General features: G+C 42.7%; 1 protein-coding gene across 1 annotated transcript in view; it reads left to right on the top strand.

Annotated features, from left to right (window-relative positions):
- The first annotated feature begins 1,743 nt into the window (after positions 1-1,743).
- LINGO2 (leucine rich repeat and Ig domain containing 2) overlaps positions 1,744-15,860 on the top strand; it is a 1,482,402-nt gene continuing 1,468,285 nt past the window's right edge. The window contains exon 1 of the mRNA XM_088472623.1: positions 1,744-2,274. The gene's annotated coding sequence lies outside the window, so the exon portion shown is untranslated. The remainder of the gene's footprint in view (positions 2,275-15,860) is intronic.

The raw sequence follows: 15,860 nt of genomic DNA, 5'->3' as shown, positions 1-15,860 counted from the left end.
CTGGGCAGCACTGGGAGACTGCTCGCAGCTGCTAAAGTAGCAGCCAGAGGAGTCTCTTATGGCTATAGTGGGAGCGATCACGCTGATCGCTCCCCCCATTGACTGTGCGCTGGGCTGAGGGGCACAGAATGTCCCCCTCACCAGCGCGCAGCAGCACTGCAAAAATTCAATTTTTTTTTTTTAAGGGGGCGTGGCCACACCTCCAGCAATTAGGCCACACCCTGTCACCTGGGCCCAGTGCAGCTGTCTGCGGCCCTGCTTTTAAGTAGGAAGAAAGTTTGAAAACAGTTTATCTATTCTTTGTTTTCCAGTTTAGACAACTCCTGCATGTTCAGTCTAAAGGGACCATTTATTAATGATCGCATTTGCAATGCAATCTGGGCATGACATTACTACCCATGATCGCATTGCAAGATGTGATCATAGCACCTGGTGGTACCATCTGCCACATTCAGGGACAGGGGCTCCGAAAGGAGAGCTGCCAGGGCTGCTGCGCATGCACAGTCCCGCTGACTGCACAGAGTTCGGGAAGAACCCTCCCACAGATAATTATGTACAGTGTAGCCGATAGGCTACAGCGGTTAACACAATCTTCAGAGGGCATTAACTGTGGGGACCAATATTCTGAATGATGCTATCGGGCACGGAGGGATCGCATGGAAATACCTGCTGTGGTTCCTCCATCCTATATCAGTGGAAAATTTAAAATTTGTGGTTAATCCCTGAAATGCTTTTGGTAATATAGCTGCAAATATAGAATGATAAATGGGCTCCTAAGAGGTATATTTACTAAAGTGTGGGTTTTTATAAGTGGAGATGTTGCATAGCAACCAATCAGATTCTAGTTATTATCTAGCTAGATTAATGTTGAGAAGAAATGATTGGTTGCTATAGGTAACATCTCCACTTCCAAAAACCCGCACTTTATTAAATATACCTCAAAGGCTAAACTAAAACTGTTTTACAAAATGTACCTAATCTAAAAATAATTTTATATAGAGTATATATATAGTATTTACATATACAGCATGCATTATATATATATATATATATATATATATATTTAGATCTAATATACACTATCTTTATTATTCTATTGTGCTTATTACATGTGACCATGTATGTTTTGTGTCTATTTTTTTCTTTAATTACACTAAGAAAAGTTTTCTTTACCTCCGTTCACGATACTGCCAGGTATGAGCTCCACATGTGACCTTGTTAATGACTGAAACAGCACCTTCTTAGCAGCGTGATTAGCTGTTTGCTCATAATGGGATGACAGTCTTACCAAGGAGTTAATATGGTCTTGGGAAGCTGGAGCAGCTCATGCTGCAATATAGGTCAGGTGATGGGGGTGTGGCGTCTCCTCACTCAGTGCAGGCTGCGCTGGGAAGGGCAAGGCTGCAGCTCGCATGTTACCTCCAGTTCTTCGCTTTAGCAGAGTTGAATGGAACTGCGAGAAGCCGCTACTTAACCTCGTTCAGCACTATCCCTGCTGGACAGCTCCTTGAGAATAAGAAAGGCAGGAACCGGCAGGTCACAGTGTGAGAATTGAAGAGGAACAGAGCACAGTGTGAATGGGTTAGATGAGCAGCACAGTGTTATATGGTACATATACTTTTAAGCAAAGGGGGTCAGAAGAAAAAAGCGTGGATAACGTTTCCGCTTTGGATAACAGTACATGGGATTTGCTTTCCTCTTTGTGATCTCCTACTTTTTACTAAGCTGTTTGGGAGCAAACAAGCAGATCTATCACAACCTCTGTGTTCTTGTTGGTCTCTGGGCTCTGTGATCCAGCTTTTCTTAAAGTTTGCTTTTCCAGCCTACGGAGTGGAGTCCGGCTCTTAGGGGGGAGATCCTGTGTGTGCCTCAAGTTTCCCCTTCTATTGCATTAGGAGATCGCTGCTGCTGGAGGAGGAGGTGGGATCGCAAATTTAACAAACAAGCAGCTGGATGTGATTGTGGAGGGTTTTTGTGTAATAACCCTGTCTGTAGGAGGAGAGTGATAAAAGTGGTTGAAAAGGTAAATGAAAACCTCGAAGTTTGAAGGGTAGAATAAAGGTGATCCAGATTTTTTTTCTCGGAAAGAGCAGCAGCCTCCCTTTACCACTTTGATAATAAATGGATTATTAGCACATACTGTAGCTGGGGAACAGAACTGCTATTCGACAAGAACTGTCCCTGTGTGTTGGATGTCACACTCCATACTTGTCGTGTACTGGGCAACCCCTCCGCTTGTGATACCAACATCTGGATAACTGGCACAGCCACAAGGTAGGTGCCGATCCCTTGTCTGTCTCATTTTATGGCTTATTACGAGCACGGACATAGGGAAATGAGGTTGTATAGCAGAGCAGTGATACATAACATGGAATCAAATCAGATTAGCGAGACTTGATCAATGGCTGGAAGAAAGGGATGTGATGGGAGAAGCACACAAGTCTGACTGTAGCACACTGCCGGTAATTAATGTGTAATATGTGTTTCTGCAACGCTGTTTATTTGAAGCTGCAGATAGATCTAGGTAGAATACGTGCTGGGGACCGCAGATGAAATAAATCAGAGGAAGAAGATGTGTTACAGAAAGCTGTTCACGTTTATCACATGCATGTTTTTTTTTAAAGGGCTCCACTCACTTTTCTTGTGAAATGCAGCACTCTGAAAGCTTCACCCACACTCATATACTCCCACGATAGTGCAGCACCCACACTCACATACTCGCCCCAGAGGGTAGCACCTACACTCACATACTCACACCATAGTGCAGCACACACCCTCACATACTCACCCAGAGGGCAGCACCTACACTCACATACTCACACCATAGTGCAGCACCCACACTCACATACTCACCCCAGAGGGCAGCATCTACACTCACTCACACTATAGTGCAGCACCCATACTCACATACACCATAGTGCAGCACCCACACTCACATACTCGCCCCAGATTGCAGCACCTACACTCACATACTCACACCATGGTGCAGCACCCACACTCACATACACCATGGTGTAGCACCCACGCACGCATACTCAACCCAGAGGGCAGCACCTACACTCACATACATCATAGTGCAGCACCCACACTCACATACACCATAGTGCAGCACCCACACTCGCATACTCAACCCAGAGAGCAGCACTCAAACTCACATATTCATCCTATAGAGCAGTACCCACACTGACATACTCATCTTGTAAAGCAGCAGCCACACTCACATACCCATCCTGTGGAGCAGCACTTGTGCTCACATACTCAAATTGGAGAGCAGTAAAATGTCATAGGAAAATATATTTTGTAGCTTTTTAATTCTAACAAGTTACTTACTGGTATGGCAATGTGTATTGTTTAGAAATTTTAGAGACTAATATAATTGTAACAAAAAATAAGTATCTATTATATATACACGTTTGTGATATTGTCTTCAATTTGAACAGTAATATATAGTATCAATGCCACTATTTGATCATACGTTAGCAAATACTGTATTGTGTTTTGTTCCCACTATTTCAATAAATTGGCAGCATATTATATATGAGAGCCTGTCATTACTACCACTGGCTTTCTACTGTTTTCCCGTAGGGCATTTTATTGGAGATACGGTACCTATTCTTTTTTCTTTTAAAAAAGGAAGATGTTATGAAACCTATCCCTCAGTTATATTAAAAACACACATCACCTGCAGCTGAGTTTCAGACATGTCCTCTTTTCCCTCAGTTCAAAAACAGTTTGGAGGTAGTGTATAAAGATTAATTATGCTTTTCTGATGTCTTGTCTGTAATATATTAGCTTATTTTATCAGTATTATATTGCTGGTACCACCTAATGCATTTACTAAAACTATTCTATTGCAAAGTCAATACTATTTATTCTTGTACAAACCTCATATATATATATATATATATATATATATATATATATATATATAGCATTTAACATACACCTGTCAAGAAATATACTTGCAGGTTCAGCCTAAATGATCCATACAATGCATGCAAATGAAAAAAAAATGTCTTGCCTTTCTTTGCATACATTGATGTTTTCTGACTTGTATCTAACGCATAACCATCTGGCTGAGCTAGAATCCTTTGTTTAGGTACAAATAGGGATTGTTGGCTATGTTTTACTCTTTTTATGAAGGGCAATTTGGCTGCTGGTAAGAAACACTATACATGAGAATATTGTGTGCAGGAGCTTTGCTTCACATCTTCAGAACCATTTAGCCCCATACTAGCAGAGGTTGGGAGGGATCACTGCACTGCACGTCATAGTTTGATATCAAAGGGTTGGTAACTCATGTAGAGCATCAAATCTTATATAAAGGTATAGTGAAGCATATGTACAGTTATTGCATATGTTCCTGGCCATGTATACACACAGATATAGGTATACACTTATGTTATTGCCATCAGCAGATAAAATTGCCTATTACTGTAATTTCTGTGCATTGAGTTTCTTTGCAATGTGTACTCGGAAGAACACTGTTCTCTGCTGTGGATCAGATGTTCTCTAATATTGCTGATGCCTTTTTCATAAAAATCCTGAAATCAAAAATATTTACCAATCAATTACAAAGTATATGTAGGTCAAATTATATTTCCCAGTAGTGACCAGTTAAAGATAAAAGATGCATCAGCTCTTGTGAATTCTTGTCATAGGGAAAAAAGAAGCATTCAATTTCCTTAAATAATAAAATGGTAAAGATAGCTATTATTAAAATATTAAGATACATATTATAAATGGTTTTGGTAATTTGTGTTCCTTTTTTTCATTTATTTAGTAATCCAGCCCCATCTGACATTTTACCATTTAATTGTCTGTGCATAGCTGCTACTAATTGCTTCATAATGTACCTTATACAGTATTCCAAATAAGGTGGCACTAGATAAATTTAATATAGGAGTAAAATTAAAAATGTTTAGGGTGCTGTATAGATATATTTGTTACTTGTAAATGTAGCTTTGCACTATTCTAGGGTGTATTCATTAAATGTGTTTAAAAATGTAGATGTTTTCCAATAGCTGAAAACAATATGAAATAATCGATAGTGTAACTTCTATATCAGATTGTGAGTAGTTAATTTATTATTCATATTTTGCTGGAGGTTCTCCATTTCCATATCCTCTTGTTCAGCATCTGGAGTGTCTCTGGGGAAGATGAGGCACATTTCTGTAGCTTTTTGTTGAGCTTTGAAGAAGCTGCAGTTCCATGTTCCATCAGCTGGGGGAGAATGAGAAAAACTTTTGAATGATCATAAAATATAAACTAGTAAAAGCATAGATATTGTGCAGAATTATTTCCAAATGTTTGGTGTGGTAGATTTGTACTATATGCAGTCATAATACTAATTATGTTTATATGACAAAGTAAACAAAAATAATAAAAAAACAAGTAATTGATTGTATTTGAGACAAAATCTAATGATTTTAAAGAATATATTCTTGTTTTGGAAGGCACATAATTATAGACTGTAATAGAAATGAAGCTTGATTTAGATCTGAGTGATGATATTACCACATAAGATGATGTAACCCCATACAAAATCATAAATGTCTTCTTTGAGGTTATTCATTCAATAATTGTAACTATATATGTCTATGGGGAAATACAAAGTCACCCTGTCTATGGAAGACATCAATTAAGCCAATTACATAAGTCTATTATACAGTTCTTGCCATAAAATTAAGATTACACTGATGTCAGAAGATAAATAACAGCTGAATTTATTTTTGCCATAGGGCAGAACACAGTGATTTTGTTTAGTAAACCCTTGTAAACAGCTATTTGGATAATGTTTTTATTTCATTTGTCTTTTTTTCTAATTCTGAAATGTATTATTATGTATAAATTACTATATTATATTATGAATAAAGTAAGTTTTATGAATATCAAAATGGTTACAGTGCACACAAATGAAACCATTTGTTTAGCACTTAATACTATTGTCCTGTCATATACACAGTAGTAATAATATATGTGAAAGAATTGTGGAATTGTGTCCTTCCTAACGAAGCCCTAGCTTTTATTTTACAAAAACATAATGTGAGATAAAAACACAGAATTCACATTAACACTCTTCAAAAATGTATTCCTGAATTATTTCCTTCAAGTGCTCCCTTTCTGATCCATTGAGCTCCCAAGTGGTCACTTCCTCATACAGTGTTTGCCACTAAGATTCACACGGTATTGAGAGATGTCCCCAACATATTGTATAGTACCTGAAAGAGTTTTGTGTCCATATTCCCTAATCCAGTATATGACATGTTTTGCATCATAAGCTTTTGTCACTGCCTCTGTTTTACATTTCACTTGAATTTATGTAACTTCAGCTGAAGGAATATCACTAACACAGGTGAAATGTATTATACAGAGTTGAAGTGCTATATGTTTTGTCAAAAATATTAGTATTTGGAGTGCAATACTGTTGTGCAGAGGTGTTTTAATACTGAATTCATTTGCAGCTTCAGAAGCCCCAGCGTCTTATTAGAGCCTCTGTGTCTGAGACAGCATAGGCTTACTTAGAAGTCTGACGTGCGACCCATGTGCTACTGATGATTCGATGTTCTCACTTTTGTACATAAGTAGTGGATGAGAGACGCCAGAGGTGGGCATGTCAGTGCACAAGACATCAGCTAAGTTATTAGGATATTTTTGCAAGTCCACTGCATAGAAAATCGCGTTCGCAACAGGATTTATATCCATCTCTGTATCAGGCCCATAGTCTTATCTTTTCCCATGAGCCCAAACAATGTATAAATATGACAGTTATTTCTGGGTTTTCTGCTTTTAAAATATGTTTCAGTTCAGTTTCAGAATTCTTTATGTGAAGATACTGAGCTACATACAGTACTGTGTTATTTTTTTAATTTCCAGAAATATCACCAAGCCTTGTGGGTCTATTTACTAAAGTGTGGGCTTTTAGAAGTGGAGTTGTTGCCCATAGCAACCAATCAGAGTCTAGTTATTATCTTCAAGAAGGTAAATAAGGTAGAATCTTACAACAATTCCACTTCTAAAAACCTTCACTTTAGTAAATATACCCCCTTGACTTAGGCAGGGGCATAGGGAGGGTGGCTCCGGTGGAGTGCAAGCCCCAGGCTCCTAAAAGTTTATAGGGCACGTGCCACAGCCTGACTCTGGTACGGCACCTAAACCTGGCTGCCCACAGCTCGCAGCTGTCAGTGACAGCCTGAGCCACGGAGGCTTCCACTCTCTGCCCCCCCCATGAGTCGTGCGTGTGACGTCAGACTGGCAGAGATTAGACAGGACCAAGTCTGGAGAGAGGAGCCGCTCTGACCCAGGCTGGACTTTGTTTATAGTCTGGCTACATACAGTATGTACTTTATCATTTATAGGAGCGGTCACTGTTGGGTGCAATATTGGATATAAGGGATGGGGACTTGCTACAATCAGTGAGGGGGAGGAAAGTCAGTGGAATTGCCCACCCCCTCACTGATTGTTGCAGGTCCCCATCCCTTTTATTTATTATTGCACCCATCAGTCAGTGTCCAGTGTGCCACTGATATATAAATAACAGGTCACTGACTGATGGGTTTAATAATAAATAAAAGGGATATGGACGTGCAACAGTCAGTGACGGGGGAGGCACTACCACTGACAGTCATAAAAAATGCATGTATTATATAAAAAACTTGTGAACTATACACGTTTCAAAATAAAATCAATGCTGCCTCTTCTCGTGAATGTGTTTGTGTCTGTGTGTATCTCCACCAGCTGATGGAGATTCCCTGGCCTCTTCCTATAAACTGCAGCAGTCGGCTGTGGGACCCCATGGATCACGCAGTCAACCGATGGTATGTAGATTATCCGATACTTCATTGGAAAATGCAGCTCGGATAAATAATGCACAGGAGGCGTTATGCCTCCTGTGCATTACCATTTCTGCAAGGATCGCAATTGCAAAGCTGCCTGCGTGCAGCTTTGCAACTGCGATCATTGCTGAATCAGGCACTCTGTCAAAAATGTAACATGTTGGCCATGCCCCCAATTCAGTACAGGGGTGGGGGGCACCAAAACATACCCTTGCTCTGGGCACTATAGCACCTAGCTACACCTCTGGACTTAGGTCATACATACCTTCTTTTTTCTACCACCTCACTTCCTTTCTGATATCACCAAGCAGGGGCGGATTGGGATGGAAAACCAGCCCGGGAAATTTATGGGAGCAGCCCTAATAGGGGCGTGGTCGGATGAGGGGGCGGTGTCCCTCCCCATAGGGCCTGATTCTGAGTTGACGCAGTTGCGGCCTTCCTTGTATCTTTTGCTGCGGTTCCGTTTGTGACTTTAAGCTGATGCAACTACAGTGCGCCTCCCTGGTGTACATCCATGTGTCTGAATGTGCAAGGACTGAGACGCCCACTATTAGTGCCTACAGATGCTGCAGTCATGCTTTGTGTGTCTTTAGATGTCACCATTGAAACTTGCACCAGCCCTATGCTAGGAGAAGATCATCCATATGAGCATGGCCTCCAATGTCAGCAATTCAGAGTCTCTGAATGCAGCCACTTTCAGCAACCCACATGCGACTCTAGAGTAACATGGCCATACTGCGCTACATCTGCATCTAATAAGCCAAAAACCTGTAACTGCCCAGGAATGCCCATCACATTTCTAATTCACTTCTTTGTGTGCGCATGTGAATAAGTACTGCGACTCTGTACCAAAACCATCAGGATATATATGCAGTACAAATCAGATAAAAACATTGCTCCACTGCATCCAACATTGTCACTGCGTCTGACTCAGAACCAAGCCCACAATGCTGTATACCAGTGTTTCCCAAACTGTGCGCCACAGCACCCTGCATGCCTCAGGTTGGTGGTCCAGCACCAAATCAAATTCTTTATGATTAATGTAATGTAAATATGTGGCTCGCAAACACTTCCCCAGCTAGAGATCATACCTGGCTGAAGACAGAGGCAGTATAATGGGGCGCACCGTGTGTCTGCATATGAGACAAATCCTCTGTGTCCTATCACCTGTGTATAATGCACCTACACCATCAATATTACATACATGACAATGACTAGAGAATAGACAGACATGCATGGTTTCTATAAGTACACAGTGATGTGTGATCCCTTTATTTATAAATGTAGAAATAAATGCACCATATAAAAACAGGTGTGTTTATATCTATCTCATATCTATCTATCTAGGGGCGTAACTAGGTATTTGAAGGCCCCATAGCAGCTGCACCCCTTGTACCTATGGACATCTATCTATCTATCTATCTATCTATCTATCTATCTATCTATCTATCTATCTATCTATCTATCTATCTATCTATCTATCTATCTATCCTAAAATCAAAGCACAAGAAGGGGGTGCCACATCATGCATGAAATAGTAAAACAATTTATTGCAATCATAAACCACTGAAAAATGGCATACGTACCAATATTGGCCATTTAAACTACAGCAAGTATAGCAGATTTAGGGGTCTATATTAGTGGTGAGCGGGTTCGGATTTCTGAAATCCGAACCCCCCCGAGCCCCCCCGATCCGAGGCCGATCTGAATCAGGCTCGACTTTTCCCGCCTGACTCGGATCAGAAATCGAGGCAAAAGTCATCATCCCGCCTTCCGGGTCTCGCAGGATTTTGGATCCTATATAAGGTACCCGCGTCGGCGCCATTTTCTCACTCAGCTGTGGACAGTGAAGAGGGAGGGTGGGAGTTAGGGCTGGCTGGGCTGTGTAGTGTAGTGTAGTCTAGTGCAGAGCAGTGTTGTGCTGTGCTGTGCTGCGCTGTGCTACTGTTGTCCATAGGGGCTGTGTCCACTACTTCAAAGTCCATAGGGGCTGGCTGTGTTGTGCTGTGCTGCTGTTGGTAATAGGGGCTGTGTCCACTACTTCAAAGTCCATAGGGGCTGGCTGGACTGTGTTGTGCAGTCAGTTGTCCATAGGGGCTGTGTCCACTCCAAAGTCCTGTGCAGTGTCCCAGTCCAAAAGGGGTGCTGTAGTGTTATCCAGGGGGTGCTCTGTCCATCAGGGGTGCTCCCCCCAAGTGCTAAAAAAAAAAATATTTTTTCTGTGTTTGTGAATTGTGTGCGCAGTAGACGCATGTGCATCAACAAAGTAGTGCCAAGCGTGCGCCTGTGTCATAAGTAAAGGGCCGGCTGGCTTGACCGTTAAAGGGTGCTGTAACCCCCAAAGTACACTCCAAACCAAATAAAAAAATATTTTCTGTGTTTGCGAATTGTGTGCACAGTAGCCGCACGTGCATCAACAAAGTAGTGCCAAGCGTGCGCCTGTGTCATAAGTAAAGGGCCGGCTGGCTTGACCGTTAAAGGGTGCTGTAACCCCCAAAGTACACTCCAAACCAAATAAAAAAATATTTTCTGTGTTTGCGAATTGTGTGCACAGTAGCCGCACGTGCATCAACAAAGTAGTGCCAAGCGTGCGCCTGTGTCATAAGTAAAGGGCCGGCTGGCTTGACCGTTAAAGGGTGCTGTAACCCCCAAAGTACACTCCAAACCAAACCAAATAAAAAAATATTTTCTGTGTTTGTGAATTGTGTGCGCAGTAGCCGCACGTGCATCAACAAAGTAGTGCCAAGCGTGCGCCTGTGTCATAAGTAAAGGGCCGGCTGGCTTGACTGTTAAAGGGTGCTGTAACCCCCAAAGTACACTCCAAACCAAATAAAAAAATATTTTCTGTGTTTGTGAATTGTGTGCGCAGTAGCCGCACGTGCATCAACAAAGTTGTGCCAAGCGTGCGCCTGTGTCATAAGTAAAGGGACGGCTGGCTTGACTGTTAAAGGGTGCTGTAACCCCCAAAGTACACTCCAAACCAAATAAAAAAATATTTTCTGTGTTTGTGAATTGAGTGCGCAGTAGCCGCACGTGCATCAACAAAGTAGTACCAAGCGTGCGCCTGTGTCATAAGTAAAGGGCCGGCTGGCTTGACCGTTACAGGGTGCTGTAACCCCCAAAGTACACTCCAAACCAAATAAAAAAATATTTTCTGTTTGTGAATTGTGTGCGCATTAGCCGCACGTGCATCAACAAAGTACTTCCAAGCGTGCGCCTGTGTCATAAGTAAAGGGCTGGCTGGCTTGACTGTTAAAGGGTGCTGTAACCCCCAAAGTAAACTCCAAACCAAATAAAAAAATATTTTCTGTGTTTGTGAATTGTGTGCGCAGTAGCCGCACGTGCATCAACAAAGTAGTGCCAAGCGTGCGCCTGTGTCATAAGTAAAGGGCCGGCTGGCTTGACCGTTAAAGGGTGCTGTAACCCCCAAAGTACACTCCAAACCAAATAAAAAAATTTTTTCTGTGTTTGCGAATTGTGTGTGCAGTAGCTGCACGTGCATCAACAAAGCAGTGCCAAGCGTGCGCCTGTGTCATAAGTAAAGGGCCGGCTGGCTTGACCGTTAAAGGGTGCTGTAACCCCCAAAGTACACTCCAAACCAAATAAAAAAATATTTTCTGTGTTTGTGAATTGTGTGCGCAGTAGCCGCACATGAATCAACAAAGTAGTGCCAAGCGTGCACCTGTGTCATAAGTAAAGGGCCGGCTGGCTTGACCATTAAAGGGTGCTGTAACCCACAAAGTACACTCCAAACCAAATAAAAAAAATTTTTCTGTGTTTGTGAATTGTGTGCGCAGTAGCCGCACATGCATCAACAAAGTAGTGCCAAGCGTGCACCTGTGTCATAAGTAAAGGGCTGGCTGGCTTGACCATTAAAGGGTGCTGTAACCCACAAAGTACACTCCAAACCAAATATAAAAATATTTTCTGTGTTTGTGAATTGTGTGTGCAGTAGCCGCACGTGCATCAACAAAGTAGTGCCAAGCGTGCACCTGTGTCATAAGTAAAGGGCCGGCTGGCTTGAACGTTAAAGGGTGCTGTAACCCCCAAAGTACTCTCCAAACAAAATAAAAAAATATTTTCTGTGTTTGTGAATTGTGTGCGCTGTAGCCGCACATGCATCAATAAAGTAGTGCCAAGCGTGCGCCTGTGTCATAAGTAAAGGGCCGGCTGGCTTGACTGTTAAAGGGTGCTGTAACCCCCAAAGTACACTCCAAACCAAATAAAAAAATATTTTCTGTGTTTGTGAATTGTGTGCGCAGTAGCCGCACGTGCATCAACAAAGTAGAACCAAGCGTGCGCCTGTGTCATAAGTAAAGGGCCGGCTGGCTTGACCGTTAAAGGGTGCTGTAACCCCCAAAGTACACTCCAAACCAAATACAAAAATATTTTCTGTGTTTGTGAATTGTGTGCGCGGTAGCCGCACGTGCATCAACAAAGTAGTGCCAAGCGTGCACCTGTGTCATAAGTAAAGGGCCAGCTGACTTGACCGTTAAAGGGTGCTGTAACCCCCAAAGTACACTCCAAACCAAATAAAAAAATATTTTCTGTGTTTGCGAATTGTGTGCACAGTAGCCGCACGTGCATCAACAAAGTAGTGCCAAGCGTGCGCCTGTGTCATAAGTAAAGGGCCGGCTGGCTTGACCGTTAAAGGGTGCTGTAACCCCCAAAGTACACTCCAAACCAAATAAAAAAATATTTTCTGTGTTTGTGAATTGTGTGCGCAGTAGCCGCACGTGCATCAACAAAGTAGTACCAAGCGTGCGCCTGTGTCATAAGTAAAGGGCCGGCTGGCTTGACCGTTAAAGGGTGCTGTAACCCCCAAAGTACACTCCAAACCAAATAAAAAAATTTTTTCTGTGTTTGTGAATTGTGTGCGCAGTAGCCGCACGTGCATCAACAAAGTAGTGCCAAGCGTGCGCCTGTGTCATAAGTAAAGGGCCAGCTGGCTTGACTGTTAAAGGGTGCTGTAACCCCCAAAGTACACTCCAAACCAAATAAAAAAATATTTTCTGTGTTTGTGAATTGTGTGCGCAGTAGCCGCACGTGCATCAACAAAGTAGTGCCAAGCGTGCGCCTGTGTCATAAGTAAAGGGCCGGCTGGCTTGACCGTTAAAGGGTGCTGTAACCCCCAAAGTACACTCCAAACCAAATAAAAATATATTTTCTGTGTTTGTGAATTGTGTGCACAGTAGCCGCACGTGCATCAACAAAGTAGTGCCAAGCGTGCGCCTGTGTCATAAGTAAAGGGCCGGCTGGCTTGACTGTTAAAGGATACTGTAACCCCCAAAGTACACTCCAAACCAAATAAAAAAATATTTTCTGTGTTTGTGAATTGAGTGCGCAGTAGCCGCACGTGCATCAACAAAGTAGTACCAAGCGTGCGCCTGTGTCATAAGTAAAGGGCCGGCTGGCTTGACCATTACAGGGTGCTGTAACCCCCAAAGTACACTCCAAACCAAATAAAAAAATATTTTCTGTTTGTGAATTGTGTGCGCAGTAGCCGCACGTGCATCAACAAAGTACTGCCAAGCGTGCGCCTGTGTCATAAGTAAAGGGCTGGCTGGCTTGACTGTTAAAGGGTGCTGTAACCCCCAAAGTAAACTCCAAACCAAATAAAAAAATATTTTCTGTGTTTGTGAATTGTGTGCGCAGTAGCCGCACGTGCATCAACAAAGTAGTGCCAAGCGTGCGCCTGTGTCATAAGTAAAGGGCCGGCTGGCTTGACCGTTAAAGGGTGCTGTAACCCCCAAAGTACACTCCAAACCAAATAAAAAAATATTTTCTGTGTTTGCGAATTGTGTGTGCAGTAGCTGCACGTGCATCAACAAAGCAGTGCCAAGCGTGCGCCTGTGTCATAAGTAAAGGGCCGGCTGGCTTGACCGTTAAAGGGTGCTGTAACCCCCAAAGTACACTCCAAACCAAATAAAAAAATATTTTCTGTGTTTGTGAATTGTGTGCGCAGTAACCACACGTGAATCAACAAAGTAGTGCCAAGCGTGCACCTGTGTCATAAGTAAAGGGCCGGCTGGCTTGACCATTAAAGGGTGCTGTAACCCCCAAAGTACACTCCAAACCAAATAAAAAATTTTTTTCTGTGTTTGTGAATTGTGTGCGCAGTAGCCGCACATGCATCAACAAAGTAGTGCCAAGCGTGCACCTGTGTCATAAGTAAAGGGCTGGCTGGCTTGACCATTAAAGGGTGCTGTAACCCACAAAGTACACTCCAAACCAAATATAAAAATATTTTCTGTGTTTGTGAATTGTGTGCGCAGTAGCCGCACGTGCATCAACAAAGTAGTGCCAAGCGTGCACCTGTGTCATAAGTAAAGGGCCGGCTGGCTTGACCGTTAAAGGGTGCTGTAACCCCCAAAGTACTCTCCAAACAAAATAAAAAAATATTTTCTGTGTTTGTGAATTGTGTGCGCTGTAGCCGCACATGCATCAACAAAGTAGTGCCAAGCGTGCGCCTGTGTCATAAGTAAAGGGCCAGCTGGCTTGACTGTTAAAGGGTGCTGTAACCCCCAAATTACACTCCAAACCAAATAAAAAAATATTTTCTGTGTTTGTGAATTGTGTGCGCAGTAGCCGCACGTGCATCAACAAAGTAGAACAAAGCGTGCGCCTGTGTCATAAGTAAAGGGCCGGCTGGCTTGACCGTTAAAGGGTGCTGTAACCCCCAAAGTACACTCCAAACCAAATACAAAAATATTTTCTGTGTTTGTGAATTGTGTGCGCCGTAGCCGCACGTGCATCAACAAAGTAGTGCAAGCGTGCGCCTGTGTCATAAGTGAAGGGCTGGCTGGCTTGACCATTAAAGGGTGCTGTAACCCCCAAAGTACACTCCAAACAAAATAAAAAAATATTTTCTGTGTTTGTGAATTGTGTGCGCCGTAGCCGCACGTGCATCAACAAAGTAGTGCAAGCGTGCGCCTGTGTCATAAGTAAAGGGCCGGCTGGCTTGACCGTTAAAGGGTGCTGTAACCCCCAAAGTACACTCCAAACCAAATAAAAAAATATTTTCTGTGTTTGTGAATTGTGTGCACTGTGGCTGTAAGTGCATCAACAAAGGAGCAGCGCCAAGCGTGCGCCTGTGTCCCATAAGTAAAGAGCCGGCTGGCTCATTTCTTAAAGGGTGGTGTAACCCACAAAGTGCACTACTCTCCAGCAAAAATAAAAAATATTTTCTGTGTTTGTGTGCACCTTAGCCGCACGTATATATCAATATAACATAAATGGAGGACCAAACTTTCTCTGATAAAAATAAATTAGGGAAAGATCAAAAACCACTTCCTCCTAGTGCTGTTGCTGCTGCTGGGAGTTGTTCATCATCCCAGAGAGGAAGTAGGAACACCACTACTTTTACTAAACAATTGACCCTCCAACAGTACCTAGCGATGAGGATGAAGTACGACAGCAGTCATCCTGAAGCAAAACGTATAACTGAGGCATTGACTGCTATGTTGGTGTTAGACGTGCGTCCGGTATCCGCCATTAGTGCAGTGGGATTTAGACAATTGATGGAGGTAGTGTGTCCCCGGTTCCAAATCCCATCTAGATTCCACTTGCATCCTCAAAGCAGCAGCGACAAGCGTGCGTCTGTCTGTTAAAGGGTGGTGACACCCTCAAAGTGTGCTCCACAAACAATAAAAATATTCTTTTTTCTATCTTTGTGAATTGTGTGGGCTGTAGCCGCACTTGCATCCTCAAAGCAGCAGCGACAAGCGTGCGTCTGTCTGTTAAAGGGTGGTGTAACCCTCAAAGTTCGCTCCACAAACAATAAAAATATTCTTCTTTTTTTTTCTGTCTTTGTGAAATGTGTGGGCTGTAGCCACACCTGCATCCTTAAAGCAGCAGCGACAAGCGTGCGTCTGTCTGTTAAAGGGTGGTGTAACCCTTAAAGTGTGCTCCACAAACAATAAAAAAATTCTTTTTTTTTCTGTCTTTGTGAATTGTGTGGGCTGTAGCCGCACTTGCATCCTCAAAGCAGCAGCGACAAGCGTGCGTCTGTCTGTTAAAGGGTGG

This window comes from Taudactylus pleione, unplaced genomic scaffold, assembly GCF_031769625.1.
Source record: "Taudactylus pleione unplaced genomic scaffold, aTauple2 ptg000127l, whole genome shotgun sequence".
In the NCBI taxonomy this organism is placed as follows: Eukaryota; Metazoa; Chordata; class Amphibia; order Anura; family Myobatrachidae; genus Taudactylus; species Taudactylus pleione.
This window is presented reverse-complemented; position numbering and strand designations above follow the sequence as displayed.